Raw genomic sequence first — 8,873 nt, forward strand, 5'->3', positions numbered from 1 at the left:
GACTGAAAGTGCTTTCAGTGGACATATATCAGGAGCAAGTCCTGGTTTCTGGAATCTAAAACACAAAACAAATGAACCAACAAACGAAAAGCAGAAGTAGACCCATAAATACAGAGAACCAACTGGTGGTTGGCCGGGGGGGACCAAGGGGGTGGGCAAAGGGGGATAAGGGGGTGGGCAAAATGGGGGAGAGGGAGTGGGAGGTACAGGCTTCCAGCTATTGAATGAATAAGTCACAGGGATGAAAGTGCAGCATGAGGAATATAGTCAATGGTATTGTAATAGTGTTGCATGGTGACAGATGGTAGCCACACTTGTGAGCAAAGCATATCAGGCTCGTGGAATCGCTTTATTGTACACCTGAAACGAATGTAACACGTACGTTAGCTATTTAAAAAAAAAAAAAAAAAGAGGAAGAGGGGAGCCTGGGTGGCTCAGTCAGCTAAGTGTCCGACTTTGGCTCAGGTCATGATCTTGTGGTTTCCAAGTTCGAGCCCCGCATCGGGCTCTGTGCTAACAGCTCAGAACCCAGAGCCTGTTTCAGATTCTGTGTCTCCCTCTCTTTCTCTGCCCCTCCCCTGCGTGTGCTCTCTCTCGCTCTCAAGAATAAATAAACATTTTTTTTAAATATTTTAAAAAGAGAAAAGGAACAAATTCTTGTAATTATCATCTCTAAGCCATAAAAATGATAAGAAACCGGCCCTTTTACCAACCGGAGTAATTTCCAGGGCCACACCAAAGACCTGGATCACTTAGAATTAGGTTTGGCTGGCAGAAATGGAAAATAAAAATAACAACAGCTTACACAAGATTTAAAAAAAAAAAAAAAAAAAAAGCTGAGAGACACACAGTCTGGAGGGAATGACTCTCCATAGCGTCAGGGACCCTGGCTCCTTTCGTTCTTTGGCTGTGCCACTCACACCCTCCATTCCTAAGATCACCTCGTGGTACAAGAGGTGGCCGGAATTCAAGCCACTCTTCTAGTCAGCAGGCAGAAGAAGAAGGGAAAGAGGTGAGCACACTCCCACCCGGGCGGGGGGCAGGCAGTCTCTATAATGGTGCCCAGTTATCCCTGCCTCCCAGGACTCACATCTTTATGTAACCCTCTCTTCCCGAGCGTGGGCTGGACTTTCAGGAACAGAATACAGGAGAAGTGGTAGGATGTTACTTCCAAGATTAGTTCATAAAAAGATGGTGGTTCTGTCTTGGGTGCTTTCTTTCACTTTCGCTTGGGTGGCCCGCTTTGGGGAAATCCGGCTATGTCATGAGGCAGTCCTGCACAGAGCGCCATGTTAGTGAATTTGGAAATGGATCCTTTGAGGCCTGCCCATACCCATGGAAGTGGGCTCAGAAGCAAATCCTCCTCTCGTGGAGTCACGGAGTCTTTAGGAGTCTTTAGGGGACTGAAGCCCCAGCTGGCATCTTGATTGCAGCCTCACTAGAAACAACCACCCAGCTAAGTTGCTCCTGGATTCCTAACCTACAGAAACTTCAAGAAACAAATGTTTGTTGTTTCCAGCCACTTAGCTTTGGGGCAATTTTTTATGCAGCAATAGATATTACAACATCCCTCTTTATTTATTTTTTTAATATTTTTATCTTTATTTTTGAGAGAGAGACAGAGCACAAATGGGGGAGGGACAGAGAGAGAGGGAGACACAGAATCCAAAGCAGGCTCCAGGCTCCAAGCCGTCAGCACAGAGCCCGACGCGGGGCTGGAACCCACTAACCGTCAGATCGTGACCTGAGCCGAAGTCGACGCTCAACCGACTGAGCCACCCAGCTGCCCCACAACATCCCTCTTTAAAAGTACTTCTCAAAATTTGCCTTCACCGATCACATCTACATCTGATTGGTCAAAACTTACTCTATGACCACACCTAGTTGCAAGTGGTGCTGGAAATATAGTCTTTCTGGGGAGGGTGGCCAATGCCTAGCTAAAAACTGAGAGTTCTACCGAAAGAAGGGATATTGGAGGCTATCTGCAGTCTCTGCCAACCTAGAACATGACAGTGACCAGAGGAATGGTTTGAGATGATTAGCTTAGCCTAAATTCTGGAACTAATCACTCACAAGAAAAATGAGTTTTCCATGCTATCTCAAACTAAACAGGATCAAATGCTGGAGCTGGGAATGGGGTCAGATTCCTAAGATTCTCATGGGTGGCCTGGGGAGGTATGAACACCCGAACAAAACCAAGGTTCCGGTTGGAAGGAGGAAGGGGGCTGTGAACACTAGGAAGTCAACCAACAGCATCCTCCCAGACTGAATATAAAGGGTGATAACTGATTTTCCTTCTTCTCACTGTCCATGCTCTCCATAGGAGATAGAGACAACAGACTGATATCATACTTTACTTGACATTTTTCTCCAGCCCAGACCCCACTCTAAGGTTGAGATGCCACATACCCAACTTGCTTGCTGTCATCAGCGCATGGTCCTTCTACAGGTGGCCCTGTCCCAAGGGCTTCCTCATCAGCTGTGTTAATTTGCTTATCATAGGCCGAGTGGGTTAAACAACAGAAGTTTGTTTTCATACAGTTCTGGAGTCTGGAGGTCCAAGAGCAAGGTGTTGGCAGGGTTGGTATCTGTTGAGATCTCTCTCTGTTTTTAGAGGGCTGTTCTGAACAATTTTCATAACATCACATGTTTGGGCTTTTTCTTCTATACCAACAACCAACTCTCTGGACACCAAATGGGTGTCCAGTTCAGTTCAAAATTTTTTTTAAATGTTTTATTTATTTTTGACAGAAAAAGTGCAACCAAGGGAGAGGCAAAGAGGGGGGGGCAGAGGATCCCCTCTGTGCTGACAGCAGGGAGCCTGATGTGGGGCTTGAACTCATGAACTTGAGCCAAAGTTGGACACTCAACTGACTGAGCCACCCAGGTGCCCCAAACCTCCTTTACTTCTGGCCGAGGCTATAAATTGGGGGGTTTCCACGACCCCCCCCCACCTCAGGTTCAATAAATTGCTAGAATGGCTCACTTAGGAGGCCAGTTTATTTCCTGTTATCTGTTCATTATAAAGAATATGACTCAGGGACAGGCAAATGAAAGAGGTGCATAGGGCAGGATAAGGAAGGAGGGGCTTGAAACTTTCATGCCCTTTGTGGGTGTGCCACCCACCCAACACCTTAATGTGTTCACCAACCCAGAAGCTTTACAAACCCCAGTGTAGCATTTTTGTGGAAGTTCTATTACAGAGACACATTCGATTAAATCACTGACTGTTGGCGATCAACTCAATCTCCAACCCCTCCTTCCTCCCCAAAAGTGGGGGATGGGGTGGATCTGAAAGTTCCAACCCTCCAATCACATGGTTGGTGATCCTGAAGCTATTTAGGGGCTAGGGGGCACCAAGAGTCACCTTATTCATAGAAATTCAGGTGTGGTTGAAAGGGGCTAATTATGAATAACAAAAGATGCTCCTCTAACCCCAGTCACTCAGGAAATTCCAACGGTTTTAGGAGCTCTGTGCCAGGAGCTGGGGACAAAGACCAAACATGTGTTTCTTATATCATAATATCACAGCTGCCTTCTCCCTGTGTCCTCACACGGCCTTTTTTCTGTGTGCTCAAATCCCTGGTATCTGTTTCTCTTCTTATTAGGACTCCAGTTACATTGGGTTAGGGCCCCATCCTAACAGTCTCATTTCAACTTAATCACCTCTTTGAAGATCTTATCTCCAAATGTAGTTACATTCTGAGATACTGGGGTGAGGACTTTATGAATTAGGAGGGACACAATTAAGCCCATAATATCATCTTGCTCCAGAAATCTTCATCATTCATTTATTCGCAGACTCCCTCAACAAACATTTGCTGAAGAAATGTAGAGACGGCACTTACAGCCTGCCAGGGGGTAGAGTGTGGTATTAGAGGGCCAGGGACTGAGATGTGGGGAGCTCAGCATTTTAAAAGCAGAGGAAGAAGACCCAGAAAATGAGATTGAGGAGGAGCAAAAATCCTCCCCTTCCTGGGGAATGTGGATCCTCCCTCATTCTCCTCTTTCACTTCTCTGGTCCTTCTGTGAGCCTCCTCCATAAGCCCTTCCTCACTTTGAGCCCCCCTCTGCTCCTTGAGACTCCCTGTCCCCCCTGGCAGGAGAGCAGTGCCACACCATCTGCCTTCTGGTGGCACAGTCCCACTGGATGTCATTGGAACCTTCCTCTGCTTCAGCACCTACTGCTTCCCAAGAAGATTGGGGCAAGAGGGAGCACTAGACTCTTACAGGGGTGTACAATTTTAGGCATTTCCTCTTCAGTTTGATTGCTCCGTATCAGTAGTTGCTGTAGCTGTTTTGTTTCTCAGTTACCAAAGGACAAACTCACCACAGACTTTATTTTCTTCCAACTCCATACTGTCTAGTTATATGAAAAAACACAATTTCCTCCTATTGATAGGATTTTGCCCTGTTCCTTGAGAAATGATAAAGATTTCCTGGTCTTTTTGGTCCCAGAAATGCATTTGCTTTCCCCCTGGGGACTTGTTAGTAAAAATGATTGTGTGAAAATACCCCCAACTAAGCCACCAGGGAAGGAAGGCCCCATTCTGAACTAGGTCTTCTCTGATCCTCAAGATTTCTCCTCTAATCTGGGGAGGGTTTGGTTCATTCTGCCATACTATTGAAACTGGAAGAAGGGATAGGCACCAGAGGCATAGGGGCGTGGAGATTTGGTAGCAGGGACGTGAAAGTTGTCTTCTGAAGCTTTATCTTTGCTTTGTGAGGTAGGAAGTGAGGCCATCTACTGAGAGTGAAAGAGGAAGGCAAGGGGGGCACACCGTTCAGCAGAGAAGGTTAACAATCGTTCTGTGCAGAGCAGGAAAGAGAGCTGACCAGAGATGGTCAGTTATGTTCTCGGTATTGTTGAAAGTCCAGGGAGATGGGTCGCCTTGAATTTTAAGTCATACCAGTTTGCCTCCACCATGTACAGCAGTTCGATGCATCACGGCCCCCTCTCTCTGTCTCCTTTTACTGGTTAATGACACTAGTGCCCCTAATTGGAAAAACCCTCAACCGCACATGTAACTGGCAGTCAATCATCAACCTTATAGATTCAATTACCTAACTATTCCTCAAGCCCACCCCCTCTCATTGTCTGTCACCTTGCAATAGCTTCCTCACTGCACTCTGTGCCACTCTTCTCTCTATGCTAGACCCAGGTGATTAGAGTGAGCTTTCAAAATGCTTTCCAAATCCTCAAATTTGATTGTGTCACTCCCCTACTTAAAGTCCTTTAATCGTTCCTTGTCACCTATGGGCTTCATTCTACGAGCAGTAGGAGGCCATTGGAGGGCTCTGAGCTATAGAGTGATATGAGTCAATACACATTTCTAAAAGATCACTCTAGTCTTTGTGTGGAGAACAGATTTGAAACGGGGCAAGGGTGGAAGCAGGGAAACCAGTGGAGAAGTCTTGTGATGCAGAGGGAATAGTAGCTTAGACAACATGCTGGTAATAGGGATGGAGATGAGTGGATGGGCCCGAGACACGTTTTTAAAATAGGACTGATCACATTTGCCAATGGTTTGGATGTAGAGTGCATGGGAGAGGGAAGTGTTACCAAAAACCCCTACTGCTAGAGACTCCCTAATTCCTTTGTTTCCACAGGCTTTCACTCTTCCCCTCTCTGTGACCAGTCTTTTCATCACTGTACATTCACTGCCAGCTCCTTAAGTGGTGTGCTTCTCCAAGGTCCATGGCCCTCTTCCATCAGTGCTTTCTGGGCAAGAAAGCAGGGCTCATTTACCCCTTAACTGCAACTCTTCACTATATGTTAACATTTTCCATGCTTACATCTCCATTCTTGACCTACTTATCATGCTCCTTATCAGTATTTCTGTCTGCAATAGGCATCTGAAGTTTAACATGTCCAAAATGAAATCTGTTCTTTGATCCTCAAGTATGCCCCCCCCGCCCCCGCTTTCTGTACTCTGGATCTCAATGCTTTCACCATCTCCCCAAATATCCCTTACTATATACTAGCACATCGTCATCTTCACTTTTCTCTCCAGTAACCCTCAAATACTGTGAGCCAACAAGTTCCATGGTCTTCAGATATGCTTCTCTGAAGCCTCTGATTTATTCAATCCCTCATTATTTCTTGCTTGGACTATTCTGACCTCCATGAACTACTCTTTCTCTAGCATTTTCCTCTGGGTTTCTGATGCTTAGAATTAATATTTCCCTGGGATTGTTCCACAGATGGGTTGGTCAAAGTTCAGGTGATGTCACCTGAAACCAGTCTCATATCTCCTCCCTGCTCCACTTCCTCTGTGCTGACTCCATTGCTAGATTCCTAGGTTCTGTTCTCCTCATGCTGCCACAACTTGGGCCCTTCTCACTCAAGTGCACAAATTAGAGACCTAAAATTGAGCCTCACTGGCTGTGACTGGCCATGTTTGTGTCATGAACCCCTACTTGCACCTATCAGTGTGTTCAAGAGTACAGTAGGTTCTTGTTGGCTTTTGATGAGATCACAGGCGCCCTTGGTAAAGAGGTAGAAGTTTCTCCCAAAGCATAACGGTTGAGAGTGGGGAAAGAATTGTTACCAGGGTACCATTATCAGAAGAAGGCAGAGTTGATGCTGGCCATCATCTACTGCAAGGTTCCTCTTCCTCTGTCCTTTTCTTATTGAGTAGACCCACCTTCAGTTTAACCACCTGAGGTAATCCTTGGCACATCCAATCAAATCCCAAGACTCAATCCATTTTTCCTTTCTGTCCTCAACAACCAGTTGCTATAAACTATCCTATATGTTCACAAGCATTCATTTCCTCTAACCCTTAACATATTTCCCTGGCTTATTGATTTTGGATTTTGCCACATGATATGCTCTGGCCAATGGGATGTTGAGTATATGTGACCTTTGTCACGCTCAATCAGAGCTTTAAATGCAATTGTGGGGCTTGGCCAGGGGACTTTTGCTCCAGCTCTTTGCCATGAAAAATGTCCCAGAAAGTGGTTGGTTATTCCTTCAACCTGGATTCCAGAATGAAAAGATATGTGTAGCTGAGTCTAGCAGAGAGATAGCCAACCTGCAACCTTCTTATTATATGAACAACAAAAAAAAATAAGTATGCATTGCCATATGCCATGAGATTTTAAAGCTGTTTGTTATACAGCCTAACTTAGAGAAAGCTGAGTAGTACATATACCTCAGTTCAGATCCTTAATATTTCCACCTGGGTCACTGCAACCATTCTTTCCTTACTCTCACTGCAACATCCTCCTAGCTTGTCTTCTGGCCTCCTGCTGCCCATTCTCCACACTGCAGTCACAGGGATCTGTCTAAAGGGCAAGTCTGATCACATGATTTCCCTGGTTACCTCCAAAGTGTCACCACTCTTTTCAGGATAAAATTCAAACTCCTTGGTTAAGAAGCCAGCTTTTCAGGAGCTTATCCAGATCCCCAGCTGTATCTATTTCCCTTTCCCACACATCCACCCATTGCCCCAGTCTCACTGAACCCCTTTGCAGTTACTGAAGATGTGATTTTAAGTTAGCAGCACCTCCACACTGCTGACTCTGACTGCAATGCTTTGCCTGTTACTCATTTAGGGGGCATTTAGTTGTTCATCAAGACTTAACCTCTAGGGGCGACGTCTGGGTGGCTCAGTCGACTGAGCATCCAACTCTTGATTTCAGCTCAGGTCATGATCTCACAGTCATGAGATCGAGCCCTGCATTGGACTCAGTGAGGAACATGGAGCCTGCTTGGGATTCTCTTTCTCTGCTCCTCCCTCCCTCCCTCCCTCTCTCTCTCTCTCTCTTATGAATAAACTTAAATGAATAAGTTTGAATGAATAACTTAAAAAATGAATAAACTTAAAATGAATAAATGAATAAACTTAAAAAAAAAAAAAAAAAGACTTACCTCCAGTCACATTTTCTACTGAGGAACTTCCTGCCCAAGGTGGATTTAAGTCTCCTCTCCCTCTCTGTGTTCCCACAGTTCCCTGTGCCCACCTATCCTTCTGATAAGTCTGACTAATATTACTCCTCCCTGGCCCCAAATTTCCACAAGGTCAAGGACAAGGTCTGGTTTGTCTCTGAGTTCCCTGGGCTTAGTGGTACCTCACACAAACACACAAGTGTTTGGTGATGCTCCAAATCAGCCAATCTTCCACACTGGTGCCGGGCTTCTCCTGCTGGGAACAAGATTTGATCATGTGACTTCCCTGCTACAAAAACCTCTACAGACTCCTCTTAGTTTGTCACAGTCTAGTTTCATCCACTCTTTTGACATCAGGCATTATTTGTATGCTGATGATACCCAAATGCCAGCCCAGAATTTTCTCTAGTTTTCGATACAAAAGTTCCTATTTTGCTTACTTACTCCCGTGCCTTGCAGGGACCTGAAACTAGAAGAGTCAGATGTGTGCTTTCCTCCTTGAACCATCTTCCTCTCTTGTGTTTTCTCTCAATAAATAGCATCATCCACCACTCCGTTGTCCAAACCTGGAAACTGGGAGTCACCTTTAAGAGACCGGTTAAGGGTGCCTGGGTGACTTAGTCAATTAAGCCTCCAACTCTTGATTTCAGCTCAGGTAATGATCTCACAGTTCATGGGATCAAGCCCCATATTGGGCTCTGTGCTGACAGCGTGAAGCCTGCTTGGGATTCTCTCTCTCCCTCTCTCTCTCTCTCTCTCTCTACCATTCCCTGCCTCTCTCTCTCTCTCTCTCTCAAAATAAATAAATAAATAAACATTTAAAAAGTGAGAGAGACAGGTTAAGAGAATGAGTGTGGTAGCCAAATAAATGGCTTCAAATACTAGCTCTGCCACATACCTATGTGACCAGCGAGTTCCTGAACCTTCTTAGACTTTAAATCTGTACTCTCATCACGGCAGTACCTACCTCCCCGTTGAA

This window comes from Leopardus geoffroyi, chromosome B4 (assembly GCF_018350155.1).
Source record: "Leopardus geoffroyi isolate Oge1 chromosome B4, O.geoffroyi_Oge1_pat1.0, whole genome shotgun sequence".
In the NCBI taxonomy this organism is placed as follows: domain Eukaryota; kingdom Metazoa; phylum Chordata; class Mammalia; order Carnivora; family Felidae; genus Leopardus; species Leopardus geoffroyi.